The sequence below is a fragment of the Dipodomys merriami genome, unplaced genomic scaffold (genome assembly GCF_024711535.1).
Source record: "Dipodomys merriami isolate MVZ:Mamm:240054 unplaced genomic scaffold, mDipMer1.0.p SCAF_17, whole genome shotgun sequence".
In the NCBI taxonomy this organism is placed as follows: domain Eukaryota; kingdom Metazoa; phylum Chordata; class Mammalia; order Rodentia; family Heteromyidae; genus Dipodomys; species Dipodomys merriami.
In genome coordinates, this window is record NW_027203048.1 from 804,900 (window position 1) to 820,149 (window position 15,250).

Genomic DNA, 15,250 nt, shown 5'->3' on the forward strand with positions numbered 1-15,250 from the left:
CTAAGTGTAGAGTCTGGTCTCAAGTTGAAATCAAATCATCTTGAGAGTTCTGTGTTCAGTAACAGATGCCCCTTTGAAAGACCGAACACAGAAATGTTTGCCTGGGAAGGGAGGTGGTGTCACTGAAAGAGATCATTGTAAGGTTTAAGATAAGGGGAAAGCAGGGTTGAAGGGGTTCATGGTCATGGAGGTGTATAGGGGGCTTGTCCTCTAGAGTAGCTTAAGAGGACCAGGAAAAGGGGCCACATGGGGGTAGGATGGGGCTTAAGTGGAAGTTCCGGGGGGCTTCTTGGAAGAGGTATCTTTTGGTCTCAATAATTGTCCTTTAGGCCTTTATCCATCATCTGTCCATCCATCCACCCACTTGCCAGCTGTTCACTTGTCCATCCATCCTTTAACTTTCTCATTTATCCAGTTATTTGTCAGGAAGATATTGAATTGTAGATGTTGAGTTGGAAAGGGGGGACTGAGTACTTTTCATGTACATTTCTTGTTTAATTATAGTAGTTCCGTCAGGTCACTTCTACTATTTGCAGAAAAGGGTCCTGACTCCAAGCAACCAAATTCTTCTGTTTTTACCCTTTTCCAGTCTACCTCATCCTACCTCAAGGAAGAAACGCCTGCTTATCTTCAAAAGTCACTTCAATCACCTCCTACCTCAATTTATGTTTCCATTTTCTTCCAATCAAGCCGCTGGTGTTATTTAGACACAACCCAAGCAAGCCACCTTTTATAGCTCCTAACTCCACAGGACTTAGAGTGAGCAGGGGTCAAGCCTGATCTCAAATTCAGGCCTACATGACCTTATTGGACTGACTTTTGTGCTTCTCTCCCTGTCCCCGCCCCCCAACTTTGCTTTCAGCTCAGTTAGGATAATCACAATCCCTCCCATTGCTATGGATTTTCCCTGTCCCATTCAGGATTGCTCCATTCATTTACATTCACCTCCACGAATGGCGCTCATATATTCAGTTGGATTCAAGTTCAAGTGTACTCCTAAGTTCACTGATACCCACTGGGCCCCAGGACTTTAAGGGTTAGCTCTGTCCCAGGCAGGTAGGGCAGAGAAAAAGTTCCTTCTCACAGTGAGGTGTGGGTGGGCAGAGCTCTGTTCTGAGCTTTAGTTTCCAGGATAGTTTAATGCCTATGTGATAACAGGCAGCCCCCAGAACCACCACCCCACTGGAAAGTTAACTGCCTGCTTGAAAACTGCACTTAGTGGTATTTGTTAAGAACAGGAAATAGGTACAACAGGCATCCTGCCCAGCCCAGATTCTTTCCTCCGTAATTGATCCAGCATAAGACTGAGCCTTCTCTGGCTCTATTGTATTCCAGGCTCAACTTTGTCTCAGAGGTAGTGAGGTAGGTAGGCTTAGGGTTTACCTCAGAGTTCTGTTTTCTTTAACCAACAGGGAATGCGACTCATTGTTCTTATGGAATGGTGTAATGGATGGAATATCCAAGCTCCTCCCTCCGTTCATATCCTGAAACTGTGACGGTATTTGGAGGTGGAAACTTTGGGAGGTTATTAGGTTGTGAGGCTGGGACCGTCCTGGTGGGGATGTTACTCCTAGGAAGAGAAAGGATCAGGGTGCTGGTGGCTCACTAGTCCTGAGACTGGGAGGGGGACTGAAGTTTGAGGCTAGTTTAGGAAAAAGTCTGTAAGATCTCTTCTCAGCAGAGGGCTGGGCATGGTGGCATGTGCCTATAATTCTATTTGGGGGCTGGGAAGGTGGCTTAGTGGTAGAATGCTTGCTTACCTAGCATGCATGGAGCCCTAGGTTCGATTCCTCAGTACCACATAAAAAGATAAAATCTGAAAGTGGCTCAAATGGTAGAGGGCTAGCCTTGAGCAAAAGAAGCTCAAGGACAGAACCTGAGCCCTGAGTTCAAGCCCCGGGACTGGCAAACATAAATAAATAAATGAAAATAACTTCTAGCTACTTGCGAGTCTGAGATTGGGAGGATTGGGGGTTGCGGCCAGTGCAGGTAGAAGGTTTGCAAGGGGTCAATGGAGAGTTGGATAAAGTGGCTGGAACCTATAATCCTAGCCACAGTGGGAAACCTGAGATAGATGGGACATGCCAGTCAGGAAGCCAGACTTTATCTCACAAATAAGCAATGCAAGCAGGCTGCTGGCACTCACACCCAGCTATTCAGGAGGCTGAGATCTGAGAACTGTAGTTCCAATCCATCTGGGATGAGAAGGTCCATGAGACTCTGACCTCTAATGAGCCACCAAAAGCTGGAAGCTGAGGTGCGAGTAAGTGGTAGAGCATCAGAAAAAAGGACTGGAGGACAGCACAAAAAAGGACTGGAGACATGGTTCAGCAGTAAGAGCACTTGTCTGACAAGCACCAAGAGCCTGAGATTAAACCTTATTAAACCCTATGACTCACTCTTCATAAAAATTAAATGAAAGAAGAAAGGGCAAGTTTGTCCTTCTCTCAGCTCTCTACCTTGTGAGGACGCTGCTTTCCAGCACACCAGGAAAAGGACTGCCCTGCACACTGATCTGCAGGTTCCTCTGTCTTAGACTTACAGCATGAAATAAACGTGTGTGGCTTAAGCCACATGGTCCATGGACCTTCGTCATAGCAGAGCCCAAATGGACTGAGACAAATGGAAAACTAAGGGGCTCTAGTCGATTCTCGAGTGGGTTTTCATCTGTGTGTGCACAATTCACTCCATAACTTAAAGCAACATTTGCAGCTACAGCATTCAAAGCACTCGGTTTGTATAGGCGGCAAGTCAAGGCCAGTGCAACAAAGCAAGGAACTGAAAAGCAAGGAGGGGATGAGAGACGGAACAAGCTCCAGGGACAGGATGGGGAGAGATGTGCAGAGAGTTAAGGACAGGCTGAAGCTCAGATGTGCTGTGAATTGTGTGGACAGTGTCACACGTGTGCCTTATTTAGAAGCCATCAAAATTATCTTCTCAGAGTAGTCTCATGCTGAGATGGCCACGTGAAGCTCAGATCAGTGGTCTCTGAGGGACTGCTGCGTTCTTCCCATCCAGAAAGCTGTGTGTTGGAGACCAGGAGATCACGACTTGCGACTTCACTGAACTGGCTCCTTCCTTCCCCTGTGACACAGAGCTAAGCCCAGTTCACAGTGATGGAAGGGACACAAGCCAGCGTTCTGGGGAGTACTGTCCAAGAGACTCAGCCCCCACAAGCTCCTGCAGAAGGATGCTTGCTGAGCTTCCTGCGAAGGGAGCACCATGGCCTGTCTCTGCCTGGGACACAATTGATCTTCCACTCCGTGGGCCGACTGACAATGCAACAGCTCTATCGTGCTCCAGAACCCCGAGATGCATCTTTTGGAATGGGAAGAACACATGAAGCATGGCTCAGGAAAATAGAAACCCATGAGATAAATAGGACCAGGGGCCTCTGGAAGCTTGCACAAGCCTGGCGTACCCCACGAATCAGGTCAGACAGGGAGTGGGGTTTCTGTGGGGGTCTTAGGAGGGAAGGAGCTCCCGTGGGCCACCATGTGGAATCTATAGTCTCTAGGGATAAAACTCAGAATTATGACAACAAGTCTTGCCACCTGTCTATGAATGTCGGGAGATTTATTTCTTGTTTTGCCTGCCTTCCTTCCTTCCTTCCTTCCTTCCTTCCTTCCTTCCTTCCTTCCTTCCTTCCTTCCTTCCTTCCCTCCCTCCCTCCCTCCCTCCCTCCCTCTTTTCTTTCTTTCTTTCTTCCTTCCTTCCTTCCTTCCTTCCTTCCTTCCTTCCTTCCTTCCTTCCTTCCTTCCTTCCTTCCTTCCTTTCTTTCTGTGTGGGGCTTGAATCTTGGGCTAGGGCACTATCCCTCAGCTCTTCAGCTCAAGGCAAGCACTCTGGTGGTTTATTGGATGTAAGAGTCTCACCGACTTTGCTGCCTGGACTGTCTTTGAACTGCGATCCTCAGATCTCAGCCTCCTGAGTTGCTAGATTACAGGCGTGAGCCACCAGTGCTCAGTGAGATTTATTTCTTGTTCTAAGTATAAGATACCATTTCCTTTGTGAGGCTTCTCCTTAGACTCCTGGCGAAGCACATAGTAGGCCTTTCACATAGTAGGCCAGTGTGTGGATGGGTGGGTAATCCAGCACTAATCCCCTCTCTTCAGCTCCTTACCCCCAGGAAGAAATAAAAGATGGCCATTTGTGGTTCAACCACATTCAGGCAAAACTTCCATATTGCTGCCAAGTCCCACCATCTGCCACCTCTGAGGGGCAGGTGCTGGGCAGTCTCGGAGACCACGAAGCCTGGCCTTGGGCACAAAGGCCCGATGTGCACTCATAATTGCTGAGCACACAGCCCGCCGGGTCGGCCAGGCTGATGCAAGTTTGCTGGGTCTGCTGAGATTTGCATACAGATGGCCGTCACAGCACAGGGCTGCTGCCGCTGCCGCCCACCACCGCGCTGGCCTGGGGTAGACCAGCCTGCAGCCCCTTTAGAAGTGCGGGAGGCTTTGACTGCGGCCCAGCCCCAAAGAGGCCTCATTTTATTTTTGCCTGTCCTGAATAGTTACTCATTCAAGGGCTTGCTTTGAAATTTGAAGAGAGAGAGAGAGAGAGAGAGAGAGAGAGAGAGAGAGAGAGAGAGAGAGAGAGAGAGAGAGAGAGAGAGAGAGAGAGAGGGAGAGAGGGAGGGAGGGAGGGAGGGAGGGAGGGAGGGAGGGAAGGAGAAGGTTAGGGACAGAGATACAGTGAGACAGGGAGCTTGAAAGTCAAAGATAGAAAGAAAAACAGAGAGACAGACAAGTAGATAGAAAGAAGAGACAGGGAGACACAGTGAAAAAGAAAAGAAGAAAGGGGAGAACTTGGAGAAAGGATAAACAAAAGTGTTTTTCTTTATGAGGCTGGGAGTGATGGGAAGGCACCAGAGTTGGGAAGTGGGGGTGATCTCTGCCGAGATGCATCCTGGGATGTCTGGTTTTCTCTCTGTCCTCCAACGGTCATCACAGGTGAGGCTCTTTCAGTGTCTGAGATGCTCAGGGAGCAAGGACAGCGGCTGGGGAAGGGACATCTGTCACTGTGAAATGTCAACTGGAAGTTACAGCCATCTTGAAGAAAACCCTCGATCAAATGCGTTAAGAAACAACAACAAACAAGCCCTGCAAGTCCGTCTTGAAGGCTTTTGCTCCAAGAATTGTCCCTCCAACACATCCCAGGGGCCATGAGGACTCTAGCTTTTGCTTTTCATCTCCCTGGGTTTGGGAACAGCTCCCCGCTGGCGGCTGGGTGCGCCCCGGCCCAGTGGGCACTCTGGGCACCCAACACGTGGCACGCAGGCAGGGCAGGTGTTGCCGTCTTCTGATTCAGCTCCGCTCTCTGTTTAACAACCCTCCCGAGGCTTTTGCTCTGTGTTTATTAATACCCCTGGCCCTCAGCCCTCCCTGTCAGCCCCATCTTCAGTGAATGACCCACAGGGAGAAAGAAAGAAAGAAAGAAAGAAAGAAAGAAAGAAAGAAAGAAAGAAAGAAAGAAAGAAAGAAAGAAAGAAAGAAAGAAAGAAAGCCAGCCTGTTGAAGGAGTGTGGCCTCCCTTGTTTAAACTAAATGAAAGGGAACTAGAATAGCAACAAAGCACCTCGGCTTCTCTGGTTCTCCATGGCACTTTTAAATCCTGCTTCTTGTCCTGGGGCACTGCTGAGGCAGAAATTGGGGAGTCAGGCTGGATTCCCTCCCTCCCTCCCTCCTTTCTCCCTCCAGCACAAGGAATGCCCACCTCCACGCTTCCCTTACATCCACAGCTGTCTTGTGCAAGGCTTCCTGGGCATTCTATTCCCCCAGAAAACTCCTTTTCTTGACCCATAACCACCCACTCAGACCCTTTATCTCCTGTGGCTACCAGAGCACTGTTTCCATGGCCCAATTCCTGTATAGCTTTCTCTTTCTTACAGTCACCCAATGAGCCTGAGAGGCTATGTGTGTAGTCCTGGCTACATAAGAGGCACAGATCAGGAAGACTGTGGTTCAAAGGCTAGTCTGGGCTTACACATGGGATTGCTTCTCAACAATACCAGGATGTGGTATGCACCTCTGTCATTCTGGTGATGCCAGGGAGTAGAAAAAGAGGAAGATCATGGTCCAGGCAAATGCCCGGGCAGGAAGTTAAGACTTTACAATCAGTACAATAAGGGGCTGAAGGCATGTCTAGTACTTTGCCTAACAAGCACAGAGCCCTGAGTTCAAATGCTTCTCTTAAGTTTCAACTCTAGGATGGTCAAAACAACCACCACAAAGAATCCATTCAATGAGCAGCAGTTGACATTCAGAGACTGAAGACCTCACGTTTTAGGTTGCTATGAAGGTGCTCAGTGGTCCATCTCCATCTCTAGCCTCTCATCCCTCCTTCCATCAGAAATTCACATCCCCCCCCCCCCCCCGCCCCCAACTCCCCTGGGAATGCACCGCTCCTGGATTACACTCCAGTCTGCACATTTTATCCAGGCCTCTTTACTCACACTTTTTTTTTTTTTTTTTAACACTTCTTGGCTCACTCCTTACCTGTCCTGTGACTAGGAGCAGAGTCTCCAAGTGAAATGATTTCCTTTTGGCTGAATCTGGTGGGTTTTGGTTAATGAGAGCCCTTCTCTGGACTGGTTGCTTGATAATTGAGGAACTGGCCCATCCATTTGAGGGCTGAGCAGAGGATGCGCGTGCAAGCACATAAGCACATGAGACTCGTCGCCGAGTTACGGAGACTTCCAGCTGAACTCATTTCTAGGCTCAAGCGTACATCACTGTTGGAAGGACAACTCACTAAAAGCAAGAAGAGACAACATAGGAAAAAATGAAAAAGAAAAAAGATGAATAAGAAGAGATCACATGGAGGGAGCTTTGAAAGAGTGTCTAGGCTTCACAGTACACGGAGCCAGGACTGTACGCCTGTCCATCGTCTTCCCTGTCCATCATCTTCTTCCTTAGCTCAAGACCATAACATCTACTCTATATGCTTTTTTGCAAGGATTTTGTGAAATAATGTATACTCAGCTGAGCATCTGGCAAATAATAGCTGCAAAGGAGTAGTTATTATTTATATTTATTATTGCTAACAAGGTTGGTGTTTTTTTTTTTAAGTGAAATAAACCTATGTAAAGGTTGGATCCTCTAACCCATGCAAAAATATGCAGCTGGAACAAATAATTACCCAGCCTTAGCTGCCCCGACTTTAATTGCACAGTGCTACCATTTGGGGCAGCTCCTTCCGGCAATTTCACAAGTGCGAAGCTGTCCTACCTTTGTTTATGGAATGCTGCACAGTGCTGTCGACTCAGGGAGGCAAGGGGCTACCAGAATGTACTATATTATAAAGCATCATTCAGTTCAATTCAGTTTAATTCTATTCAGTGGATATTTCTAGAACCTGAAAGACGTTTCAAGGAGGGTAAGACATTATGGTGGGAAAGTGTGAGATCAGTTCTATAAATAATGCATTTAACAAATGCAGATGAATGATGACCGAGATAGAGACTTGGGTGTTCCAGGGCCCTGGCTCTGAACCGTGCCTTGTGACTTAGTGTGTGACGCTGGGCAGTCATTGGACAACTTCCTCCTCCTCCTGCTCCTCCCCCTCCTTTTCTTCTTCCTCCTCTTCCTCTTTTTCTTCTTCCTCCTCATCCTCCTTTTCTTCTTCCTCCTCTTCCTCCGTTTTTTCTTCCTCCTCTTCCTCCTTTTCTTCTTCCTCCTCTTCCTCCTTTTCTTCTTCCTCCTCCTTCTCCTCCCTCTTTTTCTTCCTCTTCCTCTTCTTCTTCCTCCTCCTTCTCTCCTCTCTTCTCCTTCTCCCCTCCTCTTTCTCATTCCCTCCTTTCCTCCTCCTCCTCCATCTTCTTTTTCTTCTTCTTCTTCCTCTTCCTCCTTCTTCTTTCCTCTCCTCTCCCCCTCCTCTTTCTCTTTCCCTCCCCTTTCTCCTCTTCCTTTTTTCTTCTTCTTCCTCCTTTTTTCTTCCTCCTCCTTCTCCTCCTTCTTCTTTCCTCTCTTCTCCTTCTCCCTTCTTCTTTCTCTTCCCCTCCCCTTCCTTCTCCTTATCTTTTCCCTCTTTCTCCTTCTCATTTTGTGGTATTGGGGTTTAAACTCAAGATCCCCATGTACCATACCTGAAGTTCTCTAAACACTTCTCTTAGTTTCTATTTCTCAGTAGTCCAAAAGAAAATAGCAAATCTGCCTCTCAGGCCTGTGTGCAATGAGAGTAGAGGCTGGCAGGACGCCCCAAGTTGAGAGCACAGCACTATGGACCACTTGAAAGGCTGCAGAAATGTGCTCAGTGTCCTAAGAAGCTGGGGTGATTTTGTGGGTGGTAGTGAGGGCTTCACCTCAAAGTTCAGAGGCTGGGAACCTAATCCTCCCAAATCATTTGTTAATGATACTTGGAGGGGATTTTGGGGAGATACTTAGGATTGCAGAGGTCATGAGTGGGTGGAGGGGGAGGCTCTGGTACCATTCATGGTTTTATCAGAGAAGAAGAGAGCCTCAGCAGCCACACTTCCTGTGGCTTCCCATGGCATACTTGCTGTGTCTTCCTTTGCTATGCAACACTAGGCCTTCACCAAGCAGGCTAATAACCAACACTTGGAGTTGGCCGCTGTGAGCTGAGAAAACCCTTATTATGTATAAAGGACAAGTTTCAGCCATTTTGTTACAGCCACAGAAGATGACCTAAGGCATTCTCCATCACCTGCAGGCCAGAGGCTCCCTGAACCCCAGCTGTGACAGCGGTGGCTGCAGGCCTGGGAGAGATAAAGCAGCTGCTCAGGGCCCCACGCATCCGAGCAGCATGCAAAGCGGGGTCTTCACCTGGGGACTCTGCCTCCTTGCACTGCTTCCTCCCAGGGTGGATGGAAGAAAATGAGAAGAAAGGGAAGACCTGGTGAACAGGAAGCTGTTATACCAGTGTAAAAGATCGTTTATCAGCTTTCCAGAAAAGGGTGTGTGTGGGGTGCTGCAGAGAGAATCCCGTCCATTCCAGAGCTTCCCAAGCTCCGTGCTATTCCCACATGGCGATTTGGTTATAATGAGCTGGGAGGGAAGCCCTGCCACTCCTGTCTTCACCTTCCTGCTCCAAGTGTGGTCCTGGGACCAGCAGCCTCCCCAGGAAGTTGGTTTGAAATGCAGAACTGCTTCTTTTTTGGGGGGTCTGGTCGTGGGGCCTGAACTCTGGGCCTGGGCGCTGTCCCTCAGCTCTTCAGCTCAAGGCTAGCGCTCTACCACTTGAGCCACAGCGCCACTTCCGGCTTTTTTTCTTTTTGCTTATGTGGTGCTGAGGAATTGAACCCAGGGCCTCATGCATGCAAGGCAAGCGCTCTACCACTGAGCCACCTTCCCAGCCCCCAGAACTGCTTCTTATGAGTACTTTAGTACATCACAAACACTCTGTGTGTGTGTGTGTGTGTGTGTGTGTGTGTATGTACAGGACTTGAAGTTTGAACTTAGGGATCTAGGTACTGGCCCTGGGGCTTTTTTGCTCAAGACCACTTGAATTAAAGCTCTGTTCTGGCTTCTTTGGGAGGTTAATTGGAGAAAAGACTCTTATAGACTGTCCTGCCTAGGTGACGTCATACCAGGATCTTCAGATCTCAACTTTTGAGTAGGTAAGATTACAAAAGCATGAGCTACCAGTACCTGCCCACACTCTTCTTAAAACTGCTCACTGAGTTGGGTGCACATTAAAATTTAAGACGCACTGTTGCATAGGTTTTTTAGCATTAAGATAAAAAGTCATTGTGTGTGTGTGTGTGTGTGTGTGTGTGTGTGTCTGTCATGTGTGTGCATGAGCACCAGTACTGGGGCTTTATATTAGAGTCACATATACTCCTGCTTAACTTTATCACTACAGGTTGGCACTCTATTACTTGTGCTATACTTCCACTTCTGGCTTGCTGCTGGTTAATTGGAGATAAGTGTCTCTTAGACTTGTCTGTGATCTTCAGATCTCAGCCCCAGGAGTAGCTAGGATTATAGATGAGAGCCTCAGGGCGTAGGTAGGTTATTTAATGTTTTAAATTGTTATTATAAAGGTGCTGTACAGAGGGGATACAATTATGTAAGTCAGGTAATAAGTACACTTGTTTTTGGACAATGTCACCCCTTCCCTTGAAGGTGAGTTTTTTTTTTTGTTTGTTTTGTTTTGTTGGTCGTGGAGAACGAACTCAGGGCCTGGTCACTATCACTGAATGCTTTTTGCTCAAGGCTAGGGCTTGACCACTTTGAGCCACGGCGCCACTTCCCGTTTTCTGATGGTTAATAGGAGTTAAGAGTCTCATGGACATTCCTGTCTGGGCTGGCTTTGAACCTTGATCCTCAGATCTTAGCCTCTGAGTAACTAGGCTGACAGTGTGAGCCACCAGCACCCGGCTCATAAATTCTAAGATAATAACAATGTACTTTTTAGAAAATGAACCAGCAGAAGTCAAGTGGTGCTGAGGCCCACAAGGAAAATGAGATGAGTCTTAGGTGCCTACTTATCAGGGGTTTCTTGGGACAATGTTAGAAATCATTTCAAACAACCAGAGAGGAAGAAGAGTGAGAGAGAACGTGTTCACTGGGGCTCCCATAAAATTGCACCTGGGCATTGGCGGCTCATGCTTGTGATCCTAGCTACTCAGGAGTCTGAGATCGGAGGATTGTGATTCCAAGCCATCCTGGGCAGAAAAGTCTGTGAACCTCTCATCTCCAATAAATTACTGAGAAAAAGCTGCAAGTGGCGCTGTGGCTCAAGTGGTAGAGTGCTAGCCTTGAGTACAAAGAATCTCAGGGACAGTGCCCAGGCCCTGAGTTCAAGCCCTAGGACCAGCAAAATAAATAATAATAATAAAAAAAAGGTGTCTAAGCTGGTGCTCACATCTATAATCCTAGCTACTCAGGAGTCTGTGATCTGAGGATTGTGGTTCAAAGGCAGCCTGGGGAAAAGTCTATGAGACTCTTATCTCCAATTAACCACCAAAAAGCTGGGAGTGGAAGTGTGACTGAAGTGGTGTAACATCAGCCTTGTACAACAAAAGCTTAGGGACAGTGTCTGGCACTGAGTTCAAGCCCCAGTACAGAGATACAAACACACACACACACACACACACACACACACACACACACACACACACACACACACACACACACACACACACACACATGAGTAGTCTGATAGTCAATGAATAGTCAGCTGCCTTGAGGCGATTTGGACCTTGTGGTAGTGGCATCATTCCTGGGACAAGCCCCTCAAGTGCTCTGGAAGAAAATCCAGACTGAACAGCTGGCAGAGGGCTAAATTCTTTTCACAATCCTACTTAGTTGCATCAACATCACAAAAGCTTCTAATGAGGAGACCTTTTGTCATCCATTAGCTAATCATTAGGTCAACCTGTACTCATTGGTAGCTGTGCTCGCTGTGTAGAGTCACAACCTGACATTTTTCCTGTTACAAGATAAATCTGAGTGCAGGCTTTTTTTTTTTTTTTTTTGGTGCCTGTCCTGAATCTTGAACTCAGGGCCTAGGTGCTGTTCTTCAGCTTTTTCACTCCAGTGCTCTGCCACTGGAGCCACAGCTCCACGTCTAGCATTTTGGAGGTTCATTGGACCTAAGAGTCTCATGGACTTTCCTGCCACGGCTGCCTTCAAACTGTGCTCCTCGGATCTCAGCCTCCCAAGTAGCTAGGATCTCAGGCATGAGCCACCAGCGCCCGGCAGGCATCAGGCTTTCTTGCCCTTCTACTTGACATGCTTCTGCTTAGCGCCTTTTCTCCTGTGTTCTGTCCTCAGTGTAATGCTTCCTAAGGGACTTGGCCTGTGAGATGTATGTGGCTTAGTTGCCACCCTCTCAGTGTGACCCTGACCTGGGGTCGCAGGCTCTCACTTTTGGCTAACAGTGCACAAGGAAGCTGAGCATCTGGAAAAGGAATTTATTTCCTTGAAATGCTGACTCAGGCTGGCCACTAGCCTTGAGTGAAAACGCTAAGGGAAAAAAGCCCAGGTCCTGAGTTCAAGCCTCAGGACCAGCACAAAAGCAAAACAAAGCAAAAGCAAACAAATAAAACTCTCTGACCCATGTTGTCCATCGGGGGTGTCTTGTGTACAGGGAAGGGAGGTACAGTCAGAGCATCAACTTGGGACCTGGAATTTTATACTTCTTGACTTAGCCTCAGCAGGACTTTCCTAGGTAGGAATATACTATTCTTATTTTATCCATGCACACATTGAGCTAAGTAGAGCTGGGGTTTGTTCTGGGGTTCGTTCTTTTTGCCCCCTGAAGATTCACAGAGAGGGAAGTAGGTAAGAGGCGAGAGGAGAGGGTGAGAATTCTTGTACACTGGGGGAGTGCCCTGGGATGTAGCCCCAGGCCCTGGATATTCCTGGAAATCTAGAATTCTGAAGATTCCAGTGTGTGTGTGTGTGTGTGTGTGTGTGTCTGTGTGTGTGTGTGTCTGTGTGTGTGTGTGTGTGATTTCTAACTTGGACAGTGCAGGCCATTGTCCATCCCTGAGGATCTGTGGATTTCTCTCAGGAGCCAACCACTCTAAATATCTCAATGGCGGAAGATGAGAGGCTTCTTCCACAATGCCATGAGATAGGAGAAGGAAAAAAAGAAATCAATCTTCCTTCTTTCTTTCTTTTCTTCTCCTTTCTCTCTTTCTTTTCTTTGTTTCCTTCTCTAAGTGGGTGTATTTAGCCATTATAACTGGTTAGAAGCCAGAGATAGTTAGGCGTCTTCTGGTTGGAACAGAAAGAGCCTGTTAGCTGTGGAAGCCATCCAAACTCAGAGTAGCCAGAACCATGAAGAGCTATCCGTATAAATGGCTCCTTGCGGGACCACCCCCCACTTTGAATGCCTCCTTGGTCTTGAGGGTCTGACATGGAGCCAACTTGAGGAAGTTCCAGGCATTTCCCCCAGGGCCTCTCTTCCCAAAAGCCTTTCAAAGCAATCCCAGAGGTCCATGCATCCTCTCTGACTGAGGACTCTTGCCATTGTGAGGAATTGGGGAAACATGTTGTTTTCTAGGCCCTTGATACCGTTGCCCGTCTCCCCCCACCTGGCTGGTCTAGTGTAGACAGCACCAAGGCCCATTGCTAGCACATAGTAGGTGAGTTAGCATTCATGGAAGTTACTAGAAGGGCACTGGTGTTCTCTTCAGCCTAGGAATGTGTTTAATTCCCAAGTATACACAGTGACTAACACCTTTGAATAAATGAAATTCCCTACTCACTTGCCTATGCTCTCGAATGGATATTAGAGACTTTCTGTTAACTTACTGGTGATATTCCAAGTGTCCAGAGCGTGGATGTGTACTCTGGGGTATGAGGTGCCTGTTGCAACAGTAACAGTAAAAGCAAAGGCTCTCAGCAAAGAACCGGAGGAGCAGGGTGGGTGGGCTGGGCAGAGGCTGCATCGAATCAGAGCTGCCTTCCCAGCACCACGCTTCAGATAATTTGCTTGGTCCCTTTGGACACTCCCAGCTATGTAAGGCCTTTGCTCAAAGATGAGAAAAAGTAAACAAAACAAAACAAACACTTTGAGCCAGGAACTGGTAGCTCATGTCTAATCGTAGCTACTCAAGAGGCTGAGATCTGAGGATCATTGTTGAAAGTTAGACCGGGGAAGGAAAGTCCATGAAATGCTTATCTCCAATTACATACACACACACACACACACACACACACACACACACACACACACACACACCCCACACATACACCACATACACACACACACACACACACACACACACACACACACACACACACACACACAAAGCCAGAAGTGGAGTTGTGGTTCAGTTGGTAATATCCTAGCCTTGAGCAAAACAAGCTCAGGGACAGCACCCAGACCCTGAGTTCAAGCCCTAGGACTGGCACAAGAAAATAAAAAGTAAAACAACAATAAAAAAAACCTCTAAAAAAACACTTTGCAAAGTATATGCTTTCTTGTATTTTATTTGAGTCCAAATTTTAGAAGCTAGAAAATTGGAATTAAAAAAAAATTGCAATGAAGCCAGGTGCCAGTGGCTCATACCTGTCATCCTAGCTACTCAAGAGGCTGAGATCTGAGGGTTGCAGTTCAAAGCCAGCCCTGGCAAGAAAATCTGTGAGATTCTTATCTCCAATTAACCACCAAAAACCAGAAGTGGAGCTGTGGCTTCAAGTGTTAGAGCACTAGCCTTGAGCAAAATTGCTCAGGGACAGAACCTGGGCCTTGAGTTCAAGCCCCACCACGATGACGACCATCACCACCAATAACAAAAATAACATTCAAAGAATTCATTCTGAATTGAAAGTATGTTGCCGTGGTCTCTATAGGTAAGCACTAGAAGGGGCAGCGGAGGCCAAAGAGGCTCAGGAACCACCCAAGTCTTTCCAGCCCTGGCATCTGGCTCAAGGGACGTTCCTCTTACACAGGAAGCTCCGGCGCTTGCTTTCTACTTCTCCCTTACCAGAAGTTCTTGTATTTTTGTTTTTCTGCCAATACTGGTGCTTGAACTTAGGGTCTGAGCATTGTCCCTTAGCTTTTCCACTTAAAGCTGGTATTCTACCACACGAACCAGAGCTCCACATATGCTTTTTGGTGGCTCATTAGAGACAAGAGTCTCAAGACTTTCCTGCCTGGATTGGCTTTGAATTGTGATCCTCAGATCTCAGCCTCCTGAGTAGCTCGGATTATAGGTGTGGGCCATCGGTGGTGTTCTTCTTGGTTTTGTTTTTGTATCCCACAAGGTCACTGTAAGATGACCTTGGTGAAAAAAGACCTCCACTGGATTCAGGCAGGAGAGAATTTATTAGGAGAACCAAACATCTGGCCTGTACCAGATGTAGGTGAGCAGAGAGCAATCTTAAGGCAGTGGGAGATTTCACAGGGGAGGGTGGGAAAAAGGTATGGCTGACTCAGGGCCCCCGAGACTTCCCACTGCCCCCAGGTGCGCTGGTTACCTGGGTGACAGATGCTGGGTGGGAACTTCTTGGGAGGGCCGCGGGCTGGGGACCGAACCTAGGGAAGGGGCCACTTTTCCCAGGCAGAACTAACAGTCACCATTGTGCCGTGTGACCTTGGACACTCCTCTTTCTCTGGGTCTCTGTTTTCCCATGTATAAGTAGAGAAACAGGTCTGAAGTAGGAACCCTACTTCTTTCTGACTTTTGAGTATTCTAGCTCACCCTTCAGCAGCAGAGAGCTGTAGAACGTGCTCGGTTTAAAAATCTGACTCGTGTCTTAGATTCTATTGATTTCTTCTTTCCCTGGGTGCGTTAAAAAAAAGAATCCTTCAAGCTTGGTTATAGCAG